Source organism: Durio zibethinus, unplaced genomic scaffold (assembly GCF_047325235.1).
Source record: "Durio zibethinus cultivar Kanyao isolate XHJ-2024 unplaced genomic scaffold, ASM4732523v1 HiC_scaffold_2, whole genome shotgun sequence".
Classification (NCBI taxonomy): domain Eukaryota; kingdom Viridiplantae; phylum Streptophyta; class Magnoliopsida; order Malvales; family Malvaceae; genus Durio; species Durio zibethinus.
Window position 1 is genome coordinate 2,657,945 of NW_028323043.1, and position 23,035 is coordinate 2,680,979.

Consider the following 23,035-nt stretch of genomic DNA (forward strand, 5'->3'; position numbering starts at 1 on the left):
CTTTGCTTATATACAAAGTAAGAAAGATTCTAATTGAATCCGTGAATCATTTTTCAGTCAGTCAGTGAATGATAAATAACTACAAGTGACGGCGATACATGATTTAAATAACGAAAGATCGAATATTTAAAAATTGTATCTAGAATGACTGGAAGGGTACAAGCAAGAACAGATATAATTTGATCATTATGAGCAAATCCAAAATCTTTGTAGATATAGCCAATCATTAGTTCCCAACCGTGGTGCGAATGGAATCCGACACAGAACTCAGTTAATAAAAGAATAGAAAAAGCTTTTATTGTGTCGCTTAAATTATATAGGAATTCTTGAACCCAAGAGTTAAGAATAACAAGTTCTTCATTACCCAAAATAGAATAACCACTTAGAATAACGAAACAGATTAGATTTGTCGAGAAGTGCAAAATCGTATGGATACGATCCTCATTGTGCATCTTGATCAATTGGATCGTTTCTTTGTGGATTCCTATACGAAGTTTTTGTAGATGTGTTTCCGGGTATTCTTTTATCATTTCGTCCAACAGGAGGAGTTCCTCTACTTCTATGAATTGTTCTAGAATACTTTTTTCTTGAATATCATTCAAAAAAGTTTCGGATTGCCTAGTATTCCACCAATTAGTAATCCAAGATTTCAGACTTTTATTAAATGAGAGAGAGATCCACCAGGGCAAAAATACTATAGATGCAAAATATAGAAGGGGAGTGAATGCTTTCTTTTTTGCCATTTTTTCATCTGTGAATTGTTAATGAACCCACCTCATTCGTTGACTTTATGTGATCTAATCTTTCTATCAAGCATGACTTTCATTATATTATAAATTATAAGATAAATTATAAGGTAGGGGCCCATGAATCTATTCTCTGTTTTTTTTTTTTTTGATTCAGTGCTTAGTCCTTGAATCTAAAAAGAGTACAGAAATAGAAAATAAGAATCCACTTTGAATTCGAATGTTCGAATGAAATATATATATATATTATTGTTTCCAGATATCTCAATTGATCAAATTCGAAGCAATTGCCCTCTTTCGATAACTGCCCGAAAGAACCGCTTCAAATAATAAAGATTATTCTATTCAGATTTTGAGACGAAGGAGCTCCCTGTCTATATCAAGATATCAATCAAATATGTCGAAAAATTTTCGCGGGTTATCTAGACTGTATATAGTCTAGAGTCCGGGAATAATTGAAAAAAAAAAAAATTATGAAAAATATTATGATGATCAAAAATGAGTGACAAAAAAAGACAGAAAAGTTATCATTACATTTATCATTATGTTATAAGAAAGAAATCTACTTGTTTAGTTCTTAAGGAGCACAAAAGAAAGGATAAAAGGGGAGGGGCTGATTGACAAAAGGAAAGTAGAGAAAATTTACAAGATATAATCTATCTGTATCTAACGTATCAACTCCAAATATTGAAAATAAAAAGTTAAATATTTCGAAATACTTTGATATATGAGATGAATCCATTATTTCGATTTCTTGCTTGTTTTGTTACTGAATTAAGTTGAGTGGTTTTACATTTACAGACGCATAAAAAACAATTTTTGTGGACAAAAAAAAAAAAAACAGTTTTGTTTTATGTTATGACTCTTCCGTATACGTCTTCTTTGGTTCGAGTGGGCATTCTTAAGAAACTTCAGTTTAGTTCTGCTATAGAAAAAAGAGGCTTCTTGTCTTGAGTTTTTTCCTCCTGCCGAGAAAGCATTTATTCTGCAATTCATTTCAAAAGACTTCAATCGGTACACGCAAAAAATAGGCCAATTCAGCAGCTTTTTGCTCAATTTCTCGTGGAGTCAAATTCTCATCAGTACGAGTCAAGGGAACGGCCCCCTGGCCTCTGATTTCCATATAAAGGACACGCCGAGCATAAATACCCTCTTTAACTTCTATTCTGATGGACTGAATATCTTTCATAAGGAATCGTAGAAAGATGCGACGATTTTTTCCAGGAAAACCCCAACGAAAAATACATACTATTCCCTCTTTTCTATCGAATCGATCATAACCACTACCTACATTCCAAAAAATCGTGCACCACAAATAGGAACTAATAAAGAGACCCGCGATCCCATAGAAAGACATCACGATTCCTTGTGGAAAAAAAACTATTTGCTGAGACGGAAATAAAGATATCAAATTCCTACCAAGATAACTAGAAGTTCCAACTAATAAAAACCCTAATGAACCAAAAAAAAGAATAAAGGCCCAGCAGAAATTGCTTGTTTTTCGAGACCCCACTATAAATTCTATCCATATAGATTCTGATCGCCAACTCATACATACTAGATCCAGTTGCATTTTATTGGAATTGAGAAAATAAGCAAAAAAATTTGACTTTACTTTTTTTGTTTCCGAAGTAACTCTCATCAACTAGTGCTATTTTGATATGAACTTTTAGAAGTAATTCATCAAATTGCTTAGATCTAAAATCATCCCCTTTATATGATCCCCTATACAGATCTACTAGATATATAGACTTTAATTTCATACATTCGTCCGGTACCGATCCACTTGCTATAATTCATTTACCCCTATATCATGTTTACGTATGCATAAGAGGAGCTTTTTCATTTATGTTCGGGGAAGCCGGATGGATGTTATACAATATTCTACTAAATAGATATCCGTGGCATCTAAGTCGTGAAAAAAAAAATAGATAAGATTTGGTCTTGGCCTTGGCCCCATCGAATCTAAAAAATCTTAGTTTTTTGAACATACAAAGATAAAGAAGCCATTGCAATTGCCGGAAATACTAGGCCTACTAAAGGCACAAAAATAGAGGGAATTGTCATAAAATGGGTACCTCAATTTAATATTCGTACCTGTTATTGTTATATTGTTAGTTATAAAGTTAGTTATAAATATATCTTATAATAATTATATTATAATTCGTATATTATACTAAGTATATCTAAATATTATACTAAGTATATCGAAATACTAAGTATATCTAAATATTATACTAAGTATATCTAAATACTAAGTATATCTAAATATTATACTAAGTATATCTAAATACTAAGTATATCTAAATACTAAGTATATCTAAGCGAGTATATATATCTAATATATATATCTTATCTAATAAGTGCAAGGAATGTAGAATTAAATAAAGGGACTTGCCCATCTTTCTAAATGAAATAAAATAGGTGTATGATAAGATAATCCACTTTCTTTATTATCTTACTTTATTCCTACTTTTCTTATTATTATTATTCTATTGTTCTTGTCTTCTAATTTTAATTTCTAATTTGAATTTAATAAAGAAAGAGTTTATTACAAATTGAGAAAGAGTTTATTACAAATTGTCGAAAGATTCGATTCGTTAGAATCCGATCCAAGAACAGGGATTTTTAGTAAAAATAGAATTCTCGGGAGATATAGAAAGATGCAAAACTCTATATTTATATTTTTTCTATATTTGAATTATATAAACATACGCAATAGAGCAAGATAAAATTCGTTTTTCGACAATTCCATTTTATGTCACAAAGTCAAAGCCCATTATGCGGGCTTTGACTTTGATTCTGATAAACTAACTAACTGCCTTTTCACTACAAAGAAAATAATTTAACTTAAGACTCTACTTGATTGAATTTTGATTCAAAGGAAAAAAACCGTGGAACTGAAATAACTCACTCAGAACACCCTTTAAAGGATTACGTGGTACGATTGGATCGAATAAACCCTTATGGAATAAATATTCAGCCTCCTGTGAACCTTCAGGTACTGTTATATTCAATGTTTGCTCAATTACTCTTTTACCCGCAAATGCAATATAGGCATTGGGTTCAGCAATAATGATATCCCCCAACATACCAAAACTCGCGGTCACTCCACCAGTAGTAGGAGATGTAAGAATTGATACATAAAATAACTTTTTATTTGATTGATAATCATATAAAGCAGAAGATATTTTAGCCATTTGCATCAAGCTCAAACTTCCTTCTTGCATGCGTGCTCCTCCGGAAGCACACACTAGAATAAGAGGCAAAAAATTATTGGTAGCATATTCGATCAAACGGGTGATTTTCTCGCCTACTGCGGATCCCATACTACCCCCCATAAACTGAAAATCCATAACCCCGATTGCTATAGGAATACCGTTTAGTTGACCCGTACCTGTTTGAATAGCCTCAGTTAATCCTGTCTCTCTTTGATAAGAATCAAGACGATCTTTATAGGGCTCTTCGTCATACTCAAACGGATCAGAATCAATACCATCTTCGTCATACTCAAACGGATAAGAATCAATACCATCTTCGTCATACTGAAATGGATCAGAATCAATACCATCTTTATCTTTGTCAAACTGAAATGGATCATAATCAATACCATCTTTATCTTTATCTTTGTCAAACTGAACTTTATCTTTGTCAAACTGAACTTTATCTTTGTCAAACTGAACTTTATCTTTGTCATACTGAACTTTATCTTCGTCATACTGAAATGGATCAGAATCAAGACCATCTTTATCTTTGTTAAACTGAAATGGATCATAATTAATACCATCTTTATCTTTGTTAAACTGAACTTTATCTTTGTCATACTGAACTTTATCTTTGTCAAACTGAACTTTATCTTTGTCATACTGAACTTTATCTTCGTCATACTGAACTTTATCTTCGTCATACTGAAATGGATCAGAATCAATACCATCCATATAAGGCTCTTCTTGGTCAGACTGAAATGGATCATAATCAATACCATCTTCGTCAGAACCATCTTCGTCAGCTTCGTCAGAACCATCTTCGTCAGCTTCGTCAGAACCATCTTCGTCAGCTTCGTCAGAACCATCTTCGTCAGCTTCGTCAGAACCATCTTCGTCAGCTTCGTCAGAACCATCTTCGTCAGCTTCGTCAGAACCATCTTCGTCAGACTGAAATGGATCATAATCAATACCATCTTCGTCAGACTGAAATGGATCATAATCAATACCATCTTCGTCATACTGAAATTCAATGGGATCCAGAGAGATCATGTCTTCATCCATAGGATCCCAAGTACCTGGATCAATCGAAAGTTCGATTCTATCTGAACTACTCATTTTCAAATGATATCCACAGTATTCACAAATATTCATTTTTGGCTTAAGAAATTTCTTATAATTTAATCCATAACAATCTTCATTTTCGCATAGAACCCACAAATGCTTGAAATCTTTAGGCCTTTCTAAATCATTACCATTTGCGCAACTTTCTTTTAGAGTTAAATCATTACCATTTGCGCAACTTTCTTTTAGAGTTAAATCATTACCATTTGCGCAACTTTCTTTTAGAGTTAAATCATTACCATTTGCGCAACTTTCTTTTAGAGTTAAATCATTACCATTTGCGCAACTTTCTTTTAGAGTTAAATCATTACCATTTGCGCAACTTTCTTTTAGAGTTAAATCATTACCATTTGCGCAACTTTCTTTTAGAGTTAAACCATTGTCTTCACTACTATTTCCACCTTCAACACAAATGTAACCACAAATGCAATTATAAATATAACTATCATTGTAATTGTCACTACCACTTAAAATGGAACTATCAATACAGGTTTGAGAACGAAGATAAGAGTTAATACAACTCTTAATGTGATTATTCCAACTATAGTTAGTATCATACAAGTTAAAATCATAGTGGGGATCGTCATTGTCAATCTCAAAAATTTGATTTTCACTATTAAAATATAGAGAATAATTATCCTGATTACTATCATTATCCTGATTACTATCCCTAATTAAAACCCTAATTCGGGTGTCATCAGAAATGAAATTCCGAATGTCTTTGACGCCAACTAAATGATCAACCTTACTGTAATAACTAGAGCTGTCACTACAACCATGAATGTTTTTATCCATATCATTTCTAACCGGGTCTTCGTTTACACTAGTATTTTCAATAGGACCAAGGCTATCCATTGATTTACTTAGCCCACATCTGTATTCTAATTCCCCCTTAGACAAGATAAAATTGAACCATAATTTTTCCATAGAGTTTTCTTGCCTCTATTTAGATGTAAAGTATAATAGATGAATAGTCATTTGATGAAAAAAAAAAAATCATTTATTTCCTATCGGAATACGCATAATGGATACAATCATTAAACTAATAATGAGTGAATATTGAAGTAAAGGATTCTCGTTTGTGAGAACCTGGAGTATCAGTTCATTATATATGATATATGATACTTTACTTTTTTCTTTTCAATTATAAATATAAATTTTCAATTAGAAATAGCGATTTCCCTATGTTGTGTAAAATTCGCACTGAAAAAATTGAAAAAAGAAATTTTTCTCCTATCAAGAACCTTTTTCGTAAAATATCGTCTACTAATACAATAAAATCTCGTCTACTAATACAATAAGTTTCTATTCCAACACGGAACGAATAGGATAGAAAAGAATACACCAATCTTTAGGATCGGCTCAATCCTTTTAGTAAAAGATTGGGCCGAGTTTAATTGCAATTCAACAAACCAACAGTAATTACTGGATTACAAAGTATCCATTGCTTCGAATTCAAATTTTATTTATCTAAAGTATCCATTGCTTCGAATTCAAATTTGATCTCCTTCCATACTTCACAAGCAGCAGCTAGTTCCATACTCCATTTGCCAGCCTCGCGGATAATTTCATTACCCTGGCGGGCAAGGTCACGTCCCTCATTACGAGCTTTTACACATGCTTCTAAAGCTACTCGATTAGCTACGGCACCCGGTGCATTTCCCCAAGGGTGTCCTAAAGTTCCTCCACCGAATTGTAGTACGGAATCATCTCCAAAGATCTCGGTCAAAGCAGGCATATGCCAAACGTGAATACCCCCCGAAGCTACGGGCAGAACACCTGGTATAGAAACCCAATCTTGAGTGAAATAAATACCACGGCTTCGATCTTTTTCAATAAAATCATCACGTAGTAAATCAACAAAGCCCAAAGTTATGTCCCTTTCTCCTTCAAGTTTACCTACTACTGTACCAGCGTGAATATGATCTCCACCAGACAGACGTAAAGCTTTAGCTAGTACACGAAAGTGCATACCATGATTCTTCTGTCTATCAATAACTGCGTGCATTGCGCGATGGATGTGAAGAAGTAGACCATTATCTCGGCAATAATGAGCCAAGCTAGTATTTGCAGTGAACCCACCTGTTAAGTAGTCATGCATTACGATGGGAGCTCCCAATTCTCTGGCAAATATGGCCCTTTTAATCATTTCTTCACATGTACCCGCAGTAGCATTCAAGTAATGCCCTTTGATTTCACCTGTTTCAGCCTGTGCTTTAAAAATTGCTTCGGCACAAAATAAGAAACGGTCTCTCCAACGCATAAATGGTTGGGAGTTCACATTCTCATCATCTTTGGTAAAATCAAGTCCACCACGTAGACATTCATAAACTGCTCTACCGTAGTTCTTAGCGGATAACCCCAATTTAGGTTTAATAGTACATCCTAATAGGGGGCGACCGTACTTGTTCAATTTATCTCTTTCAACCTGGATGCCATGAGGCGGGCCTTGGAAAGTTTTAGTATAAGAAGGAGGGATTCGCAGATCCTCTAGACGTAGAGCGCGCAGGGCTTTGAACCCAAATACATTACCCACAATGGAAGTAAACATGTTAGTAACAGAACCTTCTTCAAAAAGGTCTAAGGGGTAAGCTACATAACATATATATTGATTTTCTTCTCCAGCAACGGGCTCAATGTGGTAGCATCGCCCTTTGTAACGATCAAGGCTGGTAAGCCCATCGGTCCACACGGTTGTCCATGTACCAGTAGAAGATTCAGCAGCTACTGCTGCCCCTGCTTCCTCGGGCGGAACTCCGGGTTGAGGAGTTACTCGGAAGGCTGCCAAGATATCAGTATCTTTGACTTCATATTCAGGAGTATAATAAGTCAATTTATACTCTTTAACACCAGCTTTGAATCCAACACTTGCTTTAGTCTCTGTTTGTGGTGACATAAGCCCCTCCCTACAACTCATGAATTGAAAATTTTCGCAACAACAAGGTCTGCTCGGCATAAATTAGGAGTTAATGAAACCTTTTCGAAGAAATCTTTCAAAAAATTATCAACTAATCCGAAAGGTTCCTTATTAGACCATGGTATTTGATTCGCCAAATACATCATTATTCTATATTCTTTCCTATTCTATATTCTTTCATATGTATGGCGCAACCCAATCCGTGTTTTTCAAGTTTAGAATTCCTTACTTTTTTTTTGAATCGAAATGAAAATGAAATAAATGAAATAGAAATATTATAAATATATAATTATAATTAGAATTATAAATATAAAATATATATATAAAATATATAAATTAAATATAAAATATATAAATTCAATAATAAGTCAATAGTCAATAATAAGATAATACTATAATAATATAAATTCAATAATAAGTCAATAGTCAATAATAATCAATAATAAGATAATAAGATAATAAGAAATAATATAAAATAAGAAATAATATAAATTCAATAATAAGAAATAAGAAAGAATAAGAAATTCACTCTTGACAGTAATATATGTTGTATATGTAAATCCTAGATGTGAAAATATGCGTAATTCGTTTATGAAATGAAAAAAAAGGAATATAGATGGAAAAAGGGGGGATAGGTTGGACGTAAAAAAAAATCGATATGCTAAAATAAAATACGAAATGAAATAAGGGCTAATGAGATAGAAATAAGGAATCGTAAATAGAGTTCGGGTTCGAATTCCATAGATAATATGGATGGTATTGCCTATAATGATAGACAAATGAAAGACAATGATAGACAAATGAAAGACTCTCTCAAAATTGTTATTTATTTATCCACTTGATATTTTGCAAATAGGTTGGTTGAACTTAAAAATTCCTTCATTGAATAAGGAAACAATCCAATTGAATTGCATTCAATTGGATGGTACCAACGAAATCGAGTGCTAATCCCCATTTCTTATTGAATTAACCGATCAACTTGCTGTCGAAGATTTTTTTTATTAGAAAATTTTCGAAAAAAAAAATTGACATATTTCACTTTATTTTATTATGAGAATAAATCCTACTACTTCTGTTCCTGGAGTTCCACGCTTGAAAAAGAAAATCTGGGACGTATTTCTCAAATCATCGGTCCAGTACTGGATGTAGCCTTTCCCCCGGGCAAGATGCCTAATATTTACAACGCTTTGGTAGTTAAGGGTCGAGATACCATCGGTCAACAAATTAATGTAACTTGTGAGGTACAGCAATTATTAGGAAACAATCGAGTTAGAGCTGTAGCTATGAGCGCTACAGATGGTCTAATGAGAGGAATGGAAGTGATTAACACGGGAGCTCCTCTAAGTGTTCCAGTCGGCGGAGCGACCCTAGGACGAATTTTTAACGTGCTTGGGGAGCCCGTTGATAATTTAGGTCCTGTAGATACTCGCACAACATCCCCTATTCATAAACCTGCGCCCGCTTTCATACAATTAGATACAAAATTATCTATTTTTGAAACAGGAATTAAAGTAGTCGATCTTTTAGCTCCTTATCGTCGTGGAGGAAAAATCGGACTATTTGGGGGAGCTGGGGTAGGTAAAACAGTACTCATTATGGAATTGATCAACAACATTGCCAAAGCTCATGGGGGTGTATCCGTATTTGGCGGAGTAGGTGAACGTACTCGTGAAGGAAATGATCTTTACATGGAAATGAAAGAATCTGGAGTAATTAATGAACAAAATCTTGCGGAATCAAAAGTGGCTTTAGTCTACGGTCAGATGAATGAACCGCCAGGAGCTCGTATGAGAGTTGGGTTGACTGCCCTAACTATGGCGGAATATTTCCGAGATGTTAATAAACAAAACGTACTTCTATTTATAGACAATATCTTCCGTTTTGTCCAAGCGGGATCCGAAGTATCTGCCTTATTGGGTAGAATGCCTTCCGCTGTGGGTTATCAACCCACCCTTAGTACCGAAATGGGTTCTTTACAAGAAAGAATTACTTCTACCAAGGAGGGATCCATAACTTCTATTCAAGCAGTTTATGTACCCGCGGATGATTTGACCGACCCTGCCCCTGCCACAACATTTGCGCATTTAGATGCTACTACCGTACTATCAAGAGGATTAGCTGCCAAAGGTATCTATCCAGCGGTAGATCCTTTAGACTCAACGTCAACTATGCTCCAACCTCGAATCGTTGGAAAGGAACATTATGAAACTGCGCAAAGGGTTAAGCAAACCTTACAACGTTACAAAGAACTTCAGGACATTATAGCTATCCTGGGGTTGGACGAAGTGTCCGAAGAGGATCGCTTAACCGTAGCAAGAGCGCGAAAAATTGAGCGTTTCTTATCACAACCCTTTTTCGTAGCGGAAGTATTTACTGGTTCCCCGGGGAAATATGTTGGCCTAGCAGAAACAATTAGAGGATTTCAATTGATCCTTTCCGGAGAATTAGACGGTCTTCCTGAACAGGCCTTTTATTTGGTAGGTAACATCGATGAAGCTACTGCGAAGGCTACGAACTTAGAAATGGAGAGCAAATTGAATAAATGACCTTAAATCTTTGCGTACTCACCCATAATCGAATTGTTTGGGATTCAGAAGTGAAAGAAATCATTTTATCTACTAATAGCGGACAAATTGGCGTATTACCAAATCACGCGCCTATTGCCACAGTTGTAGATATAGGTATTTTGAGAATACGCCTTAACGACCAATGGTTAACGATGGCTCTGATGGGTGGTTTTGCTAGAATAGTCAATAATGAAATCACTATTTTTGGAAAGGATGCGGAAAAGGGTAGTGACATTGATCCACAAGAAGCTCAGCAAGCTCTTGAAATAGCGGAAGCTAACTTGAGGAAAGCTGAAGGCAAGAGGCAAACAATTGAGGCAAATCTAGCTCTCAGATGGGCTAGGACACGAGTAAAGGCTATCAACGCGATTTCGTAACTAGTTGGTTAATCGAAAGAATTTCCGTATAAACAGAACTTTCGTTTCTACATCCCATTTTTATTCTGCTGATTAAATAGAATCAAATACAATCAAAAGTGAAATAGTGAAATTTGATCTAACGAAAAATTTGAAAATTGAAAACGGAAATAGAATAGGATGAAAAAGATAGAAAATCAATAAAAGAAGGTGGGTAGAAAAACTTATTAGACACCGGGATCAATGGTATCTAATAAGTTCTACCTACTATTGGATTTGAACCAATGACTCCCGCCGTATGAAAGCAATACTCTAACCACTGAGTTAAGTAGGTCATTTATTATCATAAGGAATCATAAAGAGAAAGAAAAGGGACCTATCACATCGATGGATTATAAATCCGATATTACTTCTAAGCAATACCAATCAAACCGACCAAAAAGGTATGATTATGATGTTGGATCATGTAATATTCATCTTGACAAGAAATTATCTAAATAATATGATAAAATATGTATCACAAACACAAGGGCTATAGCTCAGTTAGGTAGAGCACCTCGTTTACACGCGCGCCAATGTTTTTCAGGGGAGTCTATCATGCAATCAAAAAAAATTGATCCTTTTGAGAAATCGATGTCTTACTCCATTACTTTGAAGGAACAAAACAAGAGAACAATAGCCTGACAAATGGTTTGGTTCGATTCGGGTGCCGTTTAGGCAGGAGCAGGATCCGAATCGAACCTATCATTGATTTGAGATATTGATAGGGCGAATACCCAGTCTATTCAATGCTAGGCATAATGAGTATAAGGACCTCAAAAATTCTCTTTTCGTCCTATGAATCTTAAGGTGTATGAAGTTTCATCTTTGATTTTTTAATCAGGATGATAGAGACTTCATTTAACTTAGGTTGATCTAGGCCAGAAGCAGACCTACGTCAAGATAAACTTTCCCTTCTTTGAAACACTTTGGTAGTGCTCCTGTATCAGTAATGAATCAGAGCACATGGAACCATCTTCCTTTTTTTTCTAAGAGAAAAAATATATATATGGTAGACTAACTGATATTTCTATCAGTTAATGAAAGAGCCCAATGCAAAAAAATGCATGTTGGGTCTTTGAAATAGGTCGAATCATTTTGATAATAATCAGTTCGATCTGTTTTACCGAGAAGGTCTACGGTTCGAGTCCGTATAGCCCTATATTTTATATTTTTATTTTATATTTTATTAATTTTTATATTTTATTAATTTTTATATTTTATTAATTTTTATATTTTATTAATTTAAAATATTTATTAAATTAATAAAAAAATATTTATTAAATTAATAAAAATGAAATGAAAATAATATTCTTAAAACTAAAGCAAACTAAAACAATAAAGAATATCCAAATACAAATAAAAAAAGTTGTATAGTTTTTTTCCTAATTATTGTATTCTTTGTTGATTGGAACTGGTCGCTTCCAGTTGCTTGGTTAAAATCATTCCCATAAGCTCGCTCACAGGGAGATCGCTCAGAAACTGAAAACAAAAGCGCATTTCAACAGAATCTCATAAATATATATAATATATATTAAATATATATATATAGATAATATATATATAGATAATATCTATAAAAAGATATAATATCTATAAAATATAGATAGAAAATAAAAAATGTATTCTATATATAACTATATATAAATTTATTCTATATTCTATATATAACTATATAATATACTATATAATATATATATAAATTTATTCTATATTCTATATATATTCTATATATATAATAGATAATAAGATAATAGAAAAGAGAAAAGGTTTTTTTTTTTTTTTTTTATTTCTAATACATATTAGATATTAGTTATATATTAGAATTCCTTTTATTTAGAAAAATACGAAATGAAGTGAAAACAAAAAAGTTTTACTTGTTTTGGATTTGTATAGTATTCTACTATACTATATAGTAATAGTATAAATATCTATGTAATAGTATAAATGTAATAGTATAAATATCTATTTATACTATTACTATACAAATTAGTACTATATCGAATACAAATTAGTACTATATCGAAATTAAATCGAAATAAGTGAAATGTAAATAGGATTAATTCCAATCAATAAATCTTAAAACGCAACAGCAAACAAACGAAACTAGACGATTCGATCAAACTGAATTGTTGGTTTGACTAAACAAACAGTTGTGGATGACTTGACAATGAATTCCAGGTCGAATCGACTAATCCGGTCTATTTTTCACATTCATAGGAGTTCGTCTATGTTTCTGCTTTACGAATATGATATTTTCTGGGCATTTCTAATAATATCAAGTGCTATTCCTATTTTGGCATTTCTAATTTCTGGAGTTTTAGCCCCGATTAGAAAGGGTCCAGAAAAACTTTCTAGTTATGAATCGGGTATAGAACCAATGGGCGATGCTTGGTTACAATTTCGAATCCGTTATTATATGTTTGCTCTAGTTTTTGTTGTTTTTGATGTTGAAACGGTTTTTCTTTATCCATGGGCAATGAGTTTCGATGTATTGGGGGTACCCGTATTCATAGAAGCTTTAATTTTCGTGCTTATCCTAATTGTTGGTTCAGTTTATGCATGGCGAAAAGGAGCATTGGAATGGTCTTAGTTCCTGAATATTCAGATAATAAAAAGAAAGAAAAAAGTAAAAATAATAATAACATTGAGTATGAATTCCATTGAATTTCCCTTACTTGATCGAACAACCCAAAACTCAGTTATTTCAACTACATTAAATGATCTTTCAAATTGGTCAAGACTCTCCAGTTTATGGCCGCTTCTTTATGGTACCAGTTGTTGCTTCATTGAATTTGCTTCATTAATAGGCTCACGATTCGACTTTGATCGTTATGGGCTGGTCCCAAGATCGAGTCCTAGACAAGCGGACCTAATTTTAACAGCTGGAACAGTAACAATGAAAATGGCTCCCTCTTTAGTGAGATTATATGAACAAATGCCCGAACCTAAATATGTTATTGCTATGGGCGCGTGTACAATTACAGGAGGGATGTTCAGTACTGATTCTTATAGTACTGTTCGGGGAGTCGATAAGCTAATTCCTGTGGATGTCTATTTGCCGGGCTGTCCCCCTAAACCCGAGGCAGTTATAGATGCTATAACAAAACTTCGTAAGAAAATATCTCGCGAAATCTATGAAGATCGAATTAGATCTCAACAGGGGGATCGGTGTTTTACTACCAATCACAAGTTTTGTCTTGTACGCAGTACTCATACTGGAAATTATAATCAAGGATTACTCTATCAACCACCATCTACTTCAGAGATTCCTCCTGAAACATTTTTCAACTACAAAAGTTCAATATCTTCCCACGAATTAGTGAATTAGGTAGGATTCAGAAACAGAATAACAAACAACGAATTAATCTTCATAAATTCGATTTCATCGTAAATGTGAAATACTTATCTTATACAAATTACAAATAAAAAAGAAAAGTGCGGGAGAGATAAAAAAGATGCAGGGCCGTTTGTCTGTTTGGCTAGTCAAACACGGGCTAGTTCATAGATCTTTGGGCTTCGATTACCAAGGAATAGAGACTTTACAAATAAAGCCCGAGGATTGGCATTCCATTGCTGTTATTTTATATGTATATGGTTACAATTATCTACGTTCCCAATGTGCTTATGATGTAGCACCAGGCGGACTGTTAGCCAGTGTGTATCATCTTACGAGAATAGAGTATGGTGTAGATCAACCGGAAGAAGTATGTATAAAAGTATTTGCTCCAAGGAGTAACCCTAGAATTCCGTCTGTTTTCTGGGTTTGGAAAAGTGCGGATTTTCAAGAACGAGAATCTTATGACATGTTGGGAATCTCTTATGAGAATCATCCACGACTGAAACGTATCTTAATGCCCGAAAGTTGGATAGGGTGGCCTTTACGTAAGGATTACATTGCCCCCAATTTTTATGAAATACAAGACGCTCATTGAATGATAAGAAACTAATTACAACTTCAAATATTCAAGGAATATTTGTACATTCTCTTCTAGCTCAAACGGAGGAATTGAGGTTTCATTCGTATTCTTATGGATAGGCTAATAAATAAAAAGAAATAAAAGACAATACATCATTGAAATTCTCGATTTTTGAAGATACCTTTTTATTTTATTTCGGACGAGCCGAGACAATAGGATGAACAACAAGGGTTCCTATACCGTGAACTTTGTATCGCGCACATCACTTAGATGAACTCTAGAGAGTCACATAGAAAGGAATGAAGAAATGGAATATGAAAGAGAATACAAATAAATAAATGAAAGGGAATCGGATTCTATTTGTACTGTAGCTGAGATGAGTCTTGGTTATTTCTATCCTTGAACTCCTCTAGACCAGACTTTTGGTTGGGCCTTTCAACCAACTATTTTAATCTTTTTTTTTAATTAAATATGTATGAAGTATTAACATTCTTTTTGAATGTGAGGAGCCACAGCGTGAACAAATAAAAAAGAAGAGGAAAGATAATGAAATTTTTTTCTTTTACTACATTATTTATTTTTTTTACTACATTATAATTATAATAGACTCTTTGCTCATCTAAAAAATAGAAACAAAAAAAAAAAAAAAAATAAATAAAGAGAGGGTTTACTTCCAGATAGCTAGCTAGATAAGTATGTATTATGTCGATCTATATCAATTAATTTGTAGAGTAGATACTCATACAAATTAATCATACGCCGAGAACCAGATTTGAACTGGTGACACGAGGATTTTCAGTCCTCTGCTCTACCAACTGAGCTATCCCGACCATTACCGACGCATTATCCTCATAATACTAGATGACTTGGGTCTATGTCACTTAAAAATGAAAACAAAAAAAAAAACGAAAAAGTATTAAATTAAAAGGGGAATTTCTTGGATCTTTAAAAGGAAGACTTTGTAAATTTCAGTATGAGTAATGATATGGATTATGAATCATTCAAATAGGTATTCCTTGCTCAAGGGTGTTGATTTGTACGTATATCATATATATATCACAATATATCATATCACAAGACTTGTGATAAGAGAACAAAATTCTGCTAGGATACGCTTGTAAAATGGAAAAGAATAGGATGAATGAGAAACATAAGGAACTTTGAACCACTAACAAAAAGGGTAGGATAAAATAAATAGATAGCAAACGGGCTTTTTGGGGTTGGGGATAGAGGGACTTGAACCCTCACGATTTTTAAAGTCGACGGATTTTCCTCTTACTATAAATTTCATTGTTGTCGGTATTGATATTGACATGTAGAACGGGACTCTATCTTTATTCTCGTCCGATTAATCAGTTTTTCAAAAGATTTATCAGACTATGGAGTGAATGATTTGATTAATGAATATTCTATTCGATTCTTTCTTCAACTTGGAATCGATTCACAACAATTCTTTTTATTTTTCATATAAATTGATTTTGCATATAAATAAAAAAAATACGGGTTCGAGTCGTCTTTTTTGGTTTTTCATTAGTATACCTATTTATTTTATATTTTATATAGGTATATCTTGCTCTCCTTTCTGGAGTTTCGATATAAGGATTCCTTTACCAACAGTCAACCCCATTTGTTAGAATAGCTTCCATTGAGTCTCTGCACCTATCCCTTTTTTATTATTCTCGCTTGTTGAACCTTTGTTTATTTTCGTAAAATAATAGGATTTGGCTCAGGATTGCCCATTTTTCATTCCGGGGTTTCTCTGAATTTGAAAGTTATCACTTAGTAGGTTTCCATACCAAGGCTCAATCCAATCCAATTAAGTCCGTAGCGTCTACCAATTTCGCCATATCCCCTTTGTGTCTTGAGATTAGGATCTCATTAGGATGCACTTCCTTCCCCCTTTCTCCTTCCCTTCCTTTCCCCTTTCTTTCATTTATTTATTTTCTTTCTTTTTATGCGAAAACCGTTGAATTTAGTATTGAATTTAGTAGATATAGATACTGATTCTTATATCGAAGGGTCTTTACCTATTTTATTTCTTGTTTGTTTATCTTCTTTCGTCTCTATCGGAGACCCGTATTTATTTGGTCCAATCAGAAAATATTTTATCATTTCTGTATTCGCAATTCAATATAGATGGATATTCCATAACATATATATGCCCCCCTTACTCTCAGTTTTCTCAGGCAATTTACTCGAACGGTCGATTTTTTTTTTTTTTTTCGTCTTAGCTTCCGCCTTTATGAATGAAAACAAAAGAAAGGAGTCTCTCATCTCTCATTATGATCTGGATTTCATTTCTATGGGTTGCATCTTTTCTTTTTTCTTTAATTTTATTTTTATTCTTATTCTTTTATTAGACTATCCTATATAACCATAATAAGATAACTAAAAAAATAAAAATAAAAATGAAAATTGAATTTATTCATTATTAAAATTTATTCATTTTAAAATTTATTCATTATTAATTATTTATTTTCTAGTATAATAGCATAATAGCTAGAACTAATTATTCCATTCATTTCTATTTCGACTTCGAAGATAATTCGAATTAGTTAGTCTAAAAAACAAAGTTTCATTCTAATTATTTAGACTTATAACGTATCATTTATATAATGATAATATATATATAAATTATATATAAATATAAATTATATATAAATGCATAAAAATATTTTCACTATAATTATCTAATTATTAGACTCTATTTATAATTCTAAACTAAATATAAATAAATTAAATATATATTAAATCTATATTAAATATAAATAAATATTAAATATAAATAAATTAAATCTATATTAAATCTATCTATCTATATTAAAATTAAATCTATCTATTAAATTAAATCTATATCTATATCTATATAAAAAAAAAAAATTATATATAATTTAAATGTAAAATATACTAAAAATATACTAAAAAATACTAAAAATATAAAATAAAAAATATAGTAATATTATACTTAGTATACTAATATTATACTAATATATATATAATACTAAATTATATATATAATACTAAATAGAATATAATACTAAATAGAATAGAATACTAAATAGAATAGACTAATAGAATAAAGATAACATATAATAAAATAAATATAAAATAAAAATATATAATATAGAGATAAATAATAAATAATTATAAAAATTATAAATATATTTATAATTTATTTTTATAATTTTTATAATTATAATAAAATTAGAATTAAATTATAATAATATTATTATAATTTAATATTATTAAATATAATGTTATTAAATATTAATATGATTAAATTAAAATATGATTAAATTAAAATATCATTTTTAATATGATTAAAATATAATCAAATAGAATGATTAAAATATAATCAAATAGAATTATATTATTCTATTCTTAATTATTATATTCTATCAATATTAGATTGAATATTAGATTGAATCTACCATTATTATATATTATTATATATTATTATATATCATTATATTAAATATGATTATATTAAATATGGCATAAATTATGTATGGCATAAATATGGCATTTAAAATTTAAAATTCTAGTTTTTCTAAATTCTAGTCTATAATTCATATTAATAATTCATAGTAATTATGAATAACTAATAGATAGTTAATAGATAAGATCGTAATAGTTTGCTGAATTCCTATGGATACAAAATTTCTATTATTTGAGCCCGCTTAGCTCAGAGGTTAGAGCATCGCATTTGTAATGCGATGGTCATCGGTTCGATTCCGATAGCCGGCTTTCTCTATTTGTTTGCTTTTTTACTTTTTTACATGATTGATAATGTTTTTTTGAAATCAAAGAACATTGAAAAAGCTTTTTCCCCTTTTCTTTCCAAAGGTCAACGATCCGTTTATTATGTCGTAGAAACTTTCAATTAGGAATAAAATTGGAGGAGTTAGATCTTTGCAGAATAAATCAAGAAAAAAAAAAAGGAAACTTTTTTTGGTTTAATTTTTAGATTTTAATTTTTATATTTTATATTTAATATATATTTTATATTTAATATATTTATATATTATATATATTTTATTTTAATTTCTATTTTTTGTATACATTATATACAATATACATTATATACAATACAAAAAAGTATGGATATTGATCCAATTCATCTCATTAATATTTGTAGTACAATCCTTCAGTCGATTTCGCTTCATTTAGTTCAGTTTTAATTTAGGTTTATGAAATTTCAATAAAATTCAAATTAATAAGGAGTCTTTATGTCGCGTTACCGAGGGCCTCGTTTCAAAAAAATACGCCGTCTGGGGGCTTTACCGGGACTAACTAGTAAAAGTCCTAGAGCCGGAAGCGATCTTAGAAACCGATCGCGCTCCGGTAAAAAATCTCAATATCGTATTCGTTTAGAAGAAAAACAAAAATTGCGTTTTCATTATGGCCTTACAGAACGACAATTACTTAAATACGTTCGTATTGCCAGAAAAGCAAAAGGGTCAACAGGTCAGGTTTTACTACAATTACTTGAAATGCGTTTGGATAACATCCTTTTTCGATTAGGTATGGCTTCAACTATTCCTCAAGCCCGCCAATTAGTTAACCATAGACATATTTTAGTTAATGGTCGTACAGTAGATATACCAAGTTATCGCTGCAAACCCCGAGATATTATTTCAGCGAGGGATGAACAAAAATCTAGAACTCTGATTCAAAATTATCTTGATTCATCCACCCATGAGGAATTACCAAAGCATTTGACCCTTCACACATTACAATATAAAGGATTAGTCAATCAAATAATAGATAGGAAATGGGTCGGTTTGAAAATAAATGAATTGCTTGTCGTAGAATATTATTCTCGTCAGACTTAAACCTAACTAAAATAACAAAACAAGGGTTCTGCTCCCTTTTCACCTGAGTTAAGGTTAAGTAAAGGAAGACAGGGTAAGGGATTTGATTCGGAAATTTTATTTTTCTCCTATTCATGTATGATAGATCCGTAGGTAGATTTTCATCCCCTGTACGCTATTTTACGTATTCCGTATTAAAAAGAAATTGGGAATAGAGAATCTATATCAAAGAAGGGTCTAACTCTTTAGTATCTGTTCTTATTTGATTTGATACATTGTAGTCAGTTACATTGGCGAATTAGGTGAAGGTGCGGAAAGAGAGGGATTCGAACCCTCGGTAAACAAAAGTCTACATAGCAGTTCCAATGCTACGCCTTGAACCACTCGGCCATCTCTCCTACATAATTATTATGGCCGATAACCCGAGCGAATAGCGAGTTATTCATATTAGATTGTTCGAGAGGTACGAACAATATCAATTCTAACTAGAAAACTAGCTATAAAAATAGAAAACTTTTCATCACTTTTTTCAGCACTTTTTCTTTAGCCTCCCGACTCGAAGAAATTTTTTTGTGAGGGGGCTGTTAAAAATAAATAATATAATACGATAAACATATACCATATATATCTATTCATGTTTGCGAAAAAGGCACTCCCATCTTTTTTCTGATATTTCTACCGGACTGGATTAAATCAATGAATTGAAACGAATCAAATCAATCGATTGGTTTTTTTTTTTTAGACTATGCTTAATGGATATTTTTAGTTCATAATTCTCTTTAGACTCTAATTCCCCATTTCTATAAGAATTCTAAAATTCTTTTCCAGTTTTAGATCTCTCAACAACAACCTCTTACTCTGTAAATCTATTACAAATTCATAAATCCTCTAAGGGATTTTTATATTTGATTATATGTTGTATACCTGCTATGCACAAAACACAAAAAAGGGCAGTTATTTTATTTTCATCATAGAACGATTATTCGATTATTTTTCCTCTTTTTATCATAATTTAATCAAAACTTCTCTAATTTTGCTAATCTATCCTAATCCGTAGGATAAATTTTTTGATTCTTCAACTTCGATGAAATCGTAATAATTCTTTTTTCTTTTTATATTTTATTCTTATACTAATAAATTCTTATACTAATAAATTTGGATGAAATAAAATAGGATTCAAATATTTCTTTTTTTTTTTTTTTCTTGATTCCTGCCAAAAAAATTGAAGTAAAGTAGAGGGCTATATCTTTTTTTTTTTTTTTTTTATGGAATGGGTCTGCTTTTATGTTATTTCGTACTGTACGCTTCCTTTGTTTGTGAGATCCTTTTTTTTTTCTCACGAAGGGGTAATGAAAAGAGTTATAGAATGGATTGCTACCTATGCCTAGATCGCGGATAAATGGAAATTTTATTGATAAGACCTTTTCAATCGTAGCCAATATCTTATTACGAATAATTCCGACAACTTCAGGAGAAAAAGAGGCATTTACTTATTACAGAGATGGTGCGATTTGATTATTATTATATAATTATAATTATTTTATATATTTTAATTATTTTATATATATTTTTTTTTTTATTTTTATTTTACCGCTCTTAGTCTTAGGAAAAAGACACATGATTCGGAATAGAAAAAAAAAAAAAAAGACTATTGAAAAAAAAAAAGAAATCTACGCTTGTTGAAGGTGAAGTTTATAAATAAAGCAATTCCTTCTGTCGTGTATCCCCGATTAATGCAACCTCAGATGCTTCAATTGTTGATTCGAGTATTGAGCGAAAGGTTACACCTATGGGTCTGTATTGTGGGTCAACCCTACTACACTAGTACCAATAGGCGGCATAGAGGAAGAAGCACTACATCTAGGAATCAACAACACGAAAACTTTGTTATTGTTATAAAGGATTCCCTTTCCTTATCGGGATCGGAACTAAGAGAAATGGTTGGGACAACAAACATCCATCTTGTTCGTACTTTGGATACCCATATAACCATCGAAGATTGTTGAAGTGACTAATTCCTGGAAATTAAGGAGCGTTGAGAACAAAGAAATTGTTGGAGTTTACTTTATTTATCTAGTACGAACACGCTTGATGGTAAGAAAAGATCTTTTGCAAGAGGGTTGGCTAGAGATTTCTTGTAAAAACATTAGCCCCGCTCAGTTCATAATGACAATATTTCGACCTTTTTTTTAATTCCATGGATTATTCTCATTATGCACATAAAGGAGGAGCCGTATGAGGTGAAAATCTCACGTACGGTTTTGGAACGGAGAATTCGTTGAATCGAATGACGACCGTAACGGATGTCGGCTCAATCCGAAGGAAATTATGCGGAAGCCTTACAGAATTATTATGAAGCTATGCGACTAGAAATTGATCCCTATGATCGAAGTTATATACTCTATAACATAGGCCTTATCCACACAAGTAACGGAGAACATACAAAAGCTTTAGAATATTATTTTCGAGCACTAGAACGAAACCCGTTCTTACCACAAGCTTTTAATAATATGGCTGTGATCTGTCATTACGTGCGACTATCTCCACTATAGAAATAAAAAAAAAAAGGAAAGAAAGAGCAAATACGCTAGTAAATAAATACGCTAGTAAATAAAATAGGCTTTCTACATATTGCATCGTCCAAAAAACGATTTTTATCAGCTGTAACAAAAAAAGAAAAAAAAAAAAGAAACTTCATAGAAGTCAAAATATGAAGAAATATATATGCCTAGATACTTTATTCTATGGATAAAGGATCTAATTGATAGAGGAAGCACCGTAAAGATCAATTAGCGAGGTTTTGGGCCGATACAATAAAAATAAATAAGAACTGCTTATTTATGTCATGATATGAGATAAAAATTAGGAATCAACTTATGTAATAGAGCCGATCCCCTAAGTTATTGAGCAGCGGTGTAGCATCAGATCCCAAAGACAGTAAGTCTTTTTTATGAGGAAGAAGTCTTTTTCAAGGATTCTATATAAATTTATATATGATATGAAACCGAGATAGTTACCTTTCAGAAAAATCTAACGGACGATAATCCCGAAACGCCTATGCTTTATTTTTCTGAAGGTGGGAGAAAAGATAAAACTCATTATTAATTTAATCCAAATTAAAGTTTGAAACTCATGTAATTAACCTCTTTTGGTTAACCCGAGACAAATCGATAGGATCTATGAGAAATCTCATTCAATTGGATATATGGTAGGGTAAAAAAATGGGACACCAAAAGAATTGACTGCCGAGCCGTATGAGGTAGGAAACTCTCAAGTACGGTTCTAAGGGAAGGAATTGACCCGCCTATTCCGACCGGGGAGAACAGGCCATTCGACAGGGGGATTCTG

The 23,035-nt window shown here is 32.1% G+C and overlaps 3 non-coding genes across 3 annotated transcripts; 1 reads left to right on the forward strand and 2 right to left on the reverse strand.

Moving 5' to 3' along the window:
* Positions 1-15,630: 15,630 nt before the first annotated feature.
* TRNAF-GAA (transfer RNA phenylalanine (anticodon GAA)) lies at positions 15,631-15,703 on the reverse strand. Its single transcript has one exon. It is a non-coding gene; the product is annotated as a tRNA-Phe (tRNA).
* A 2,844-nt stretch (positions 15,704-18,547) lies between these two features.
* On the forward strand, positions 18,548-18,620 carry TRNAT-UGU (transfer RNA threonine (anticodon UGU)). The gene has a single exon. It is a non-coding gene; the product is annotated as a tRNA-Thr (tRNA).
* A 1,378-nt stretch (positions 18,621-19,998) lies between these two features.
* TRNAS-GGA (transfer RNA serine (anticodon GGA)) lies at positions 19,999-20,085 on the reverse strand. Its single transcript has one exon. It is a non-coding gene; the product is annotated as a tRNA-Ser (tRNA).
* Positions 20,086-23,035: the final 2,950 nt, after the last annotated feature.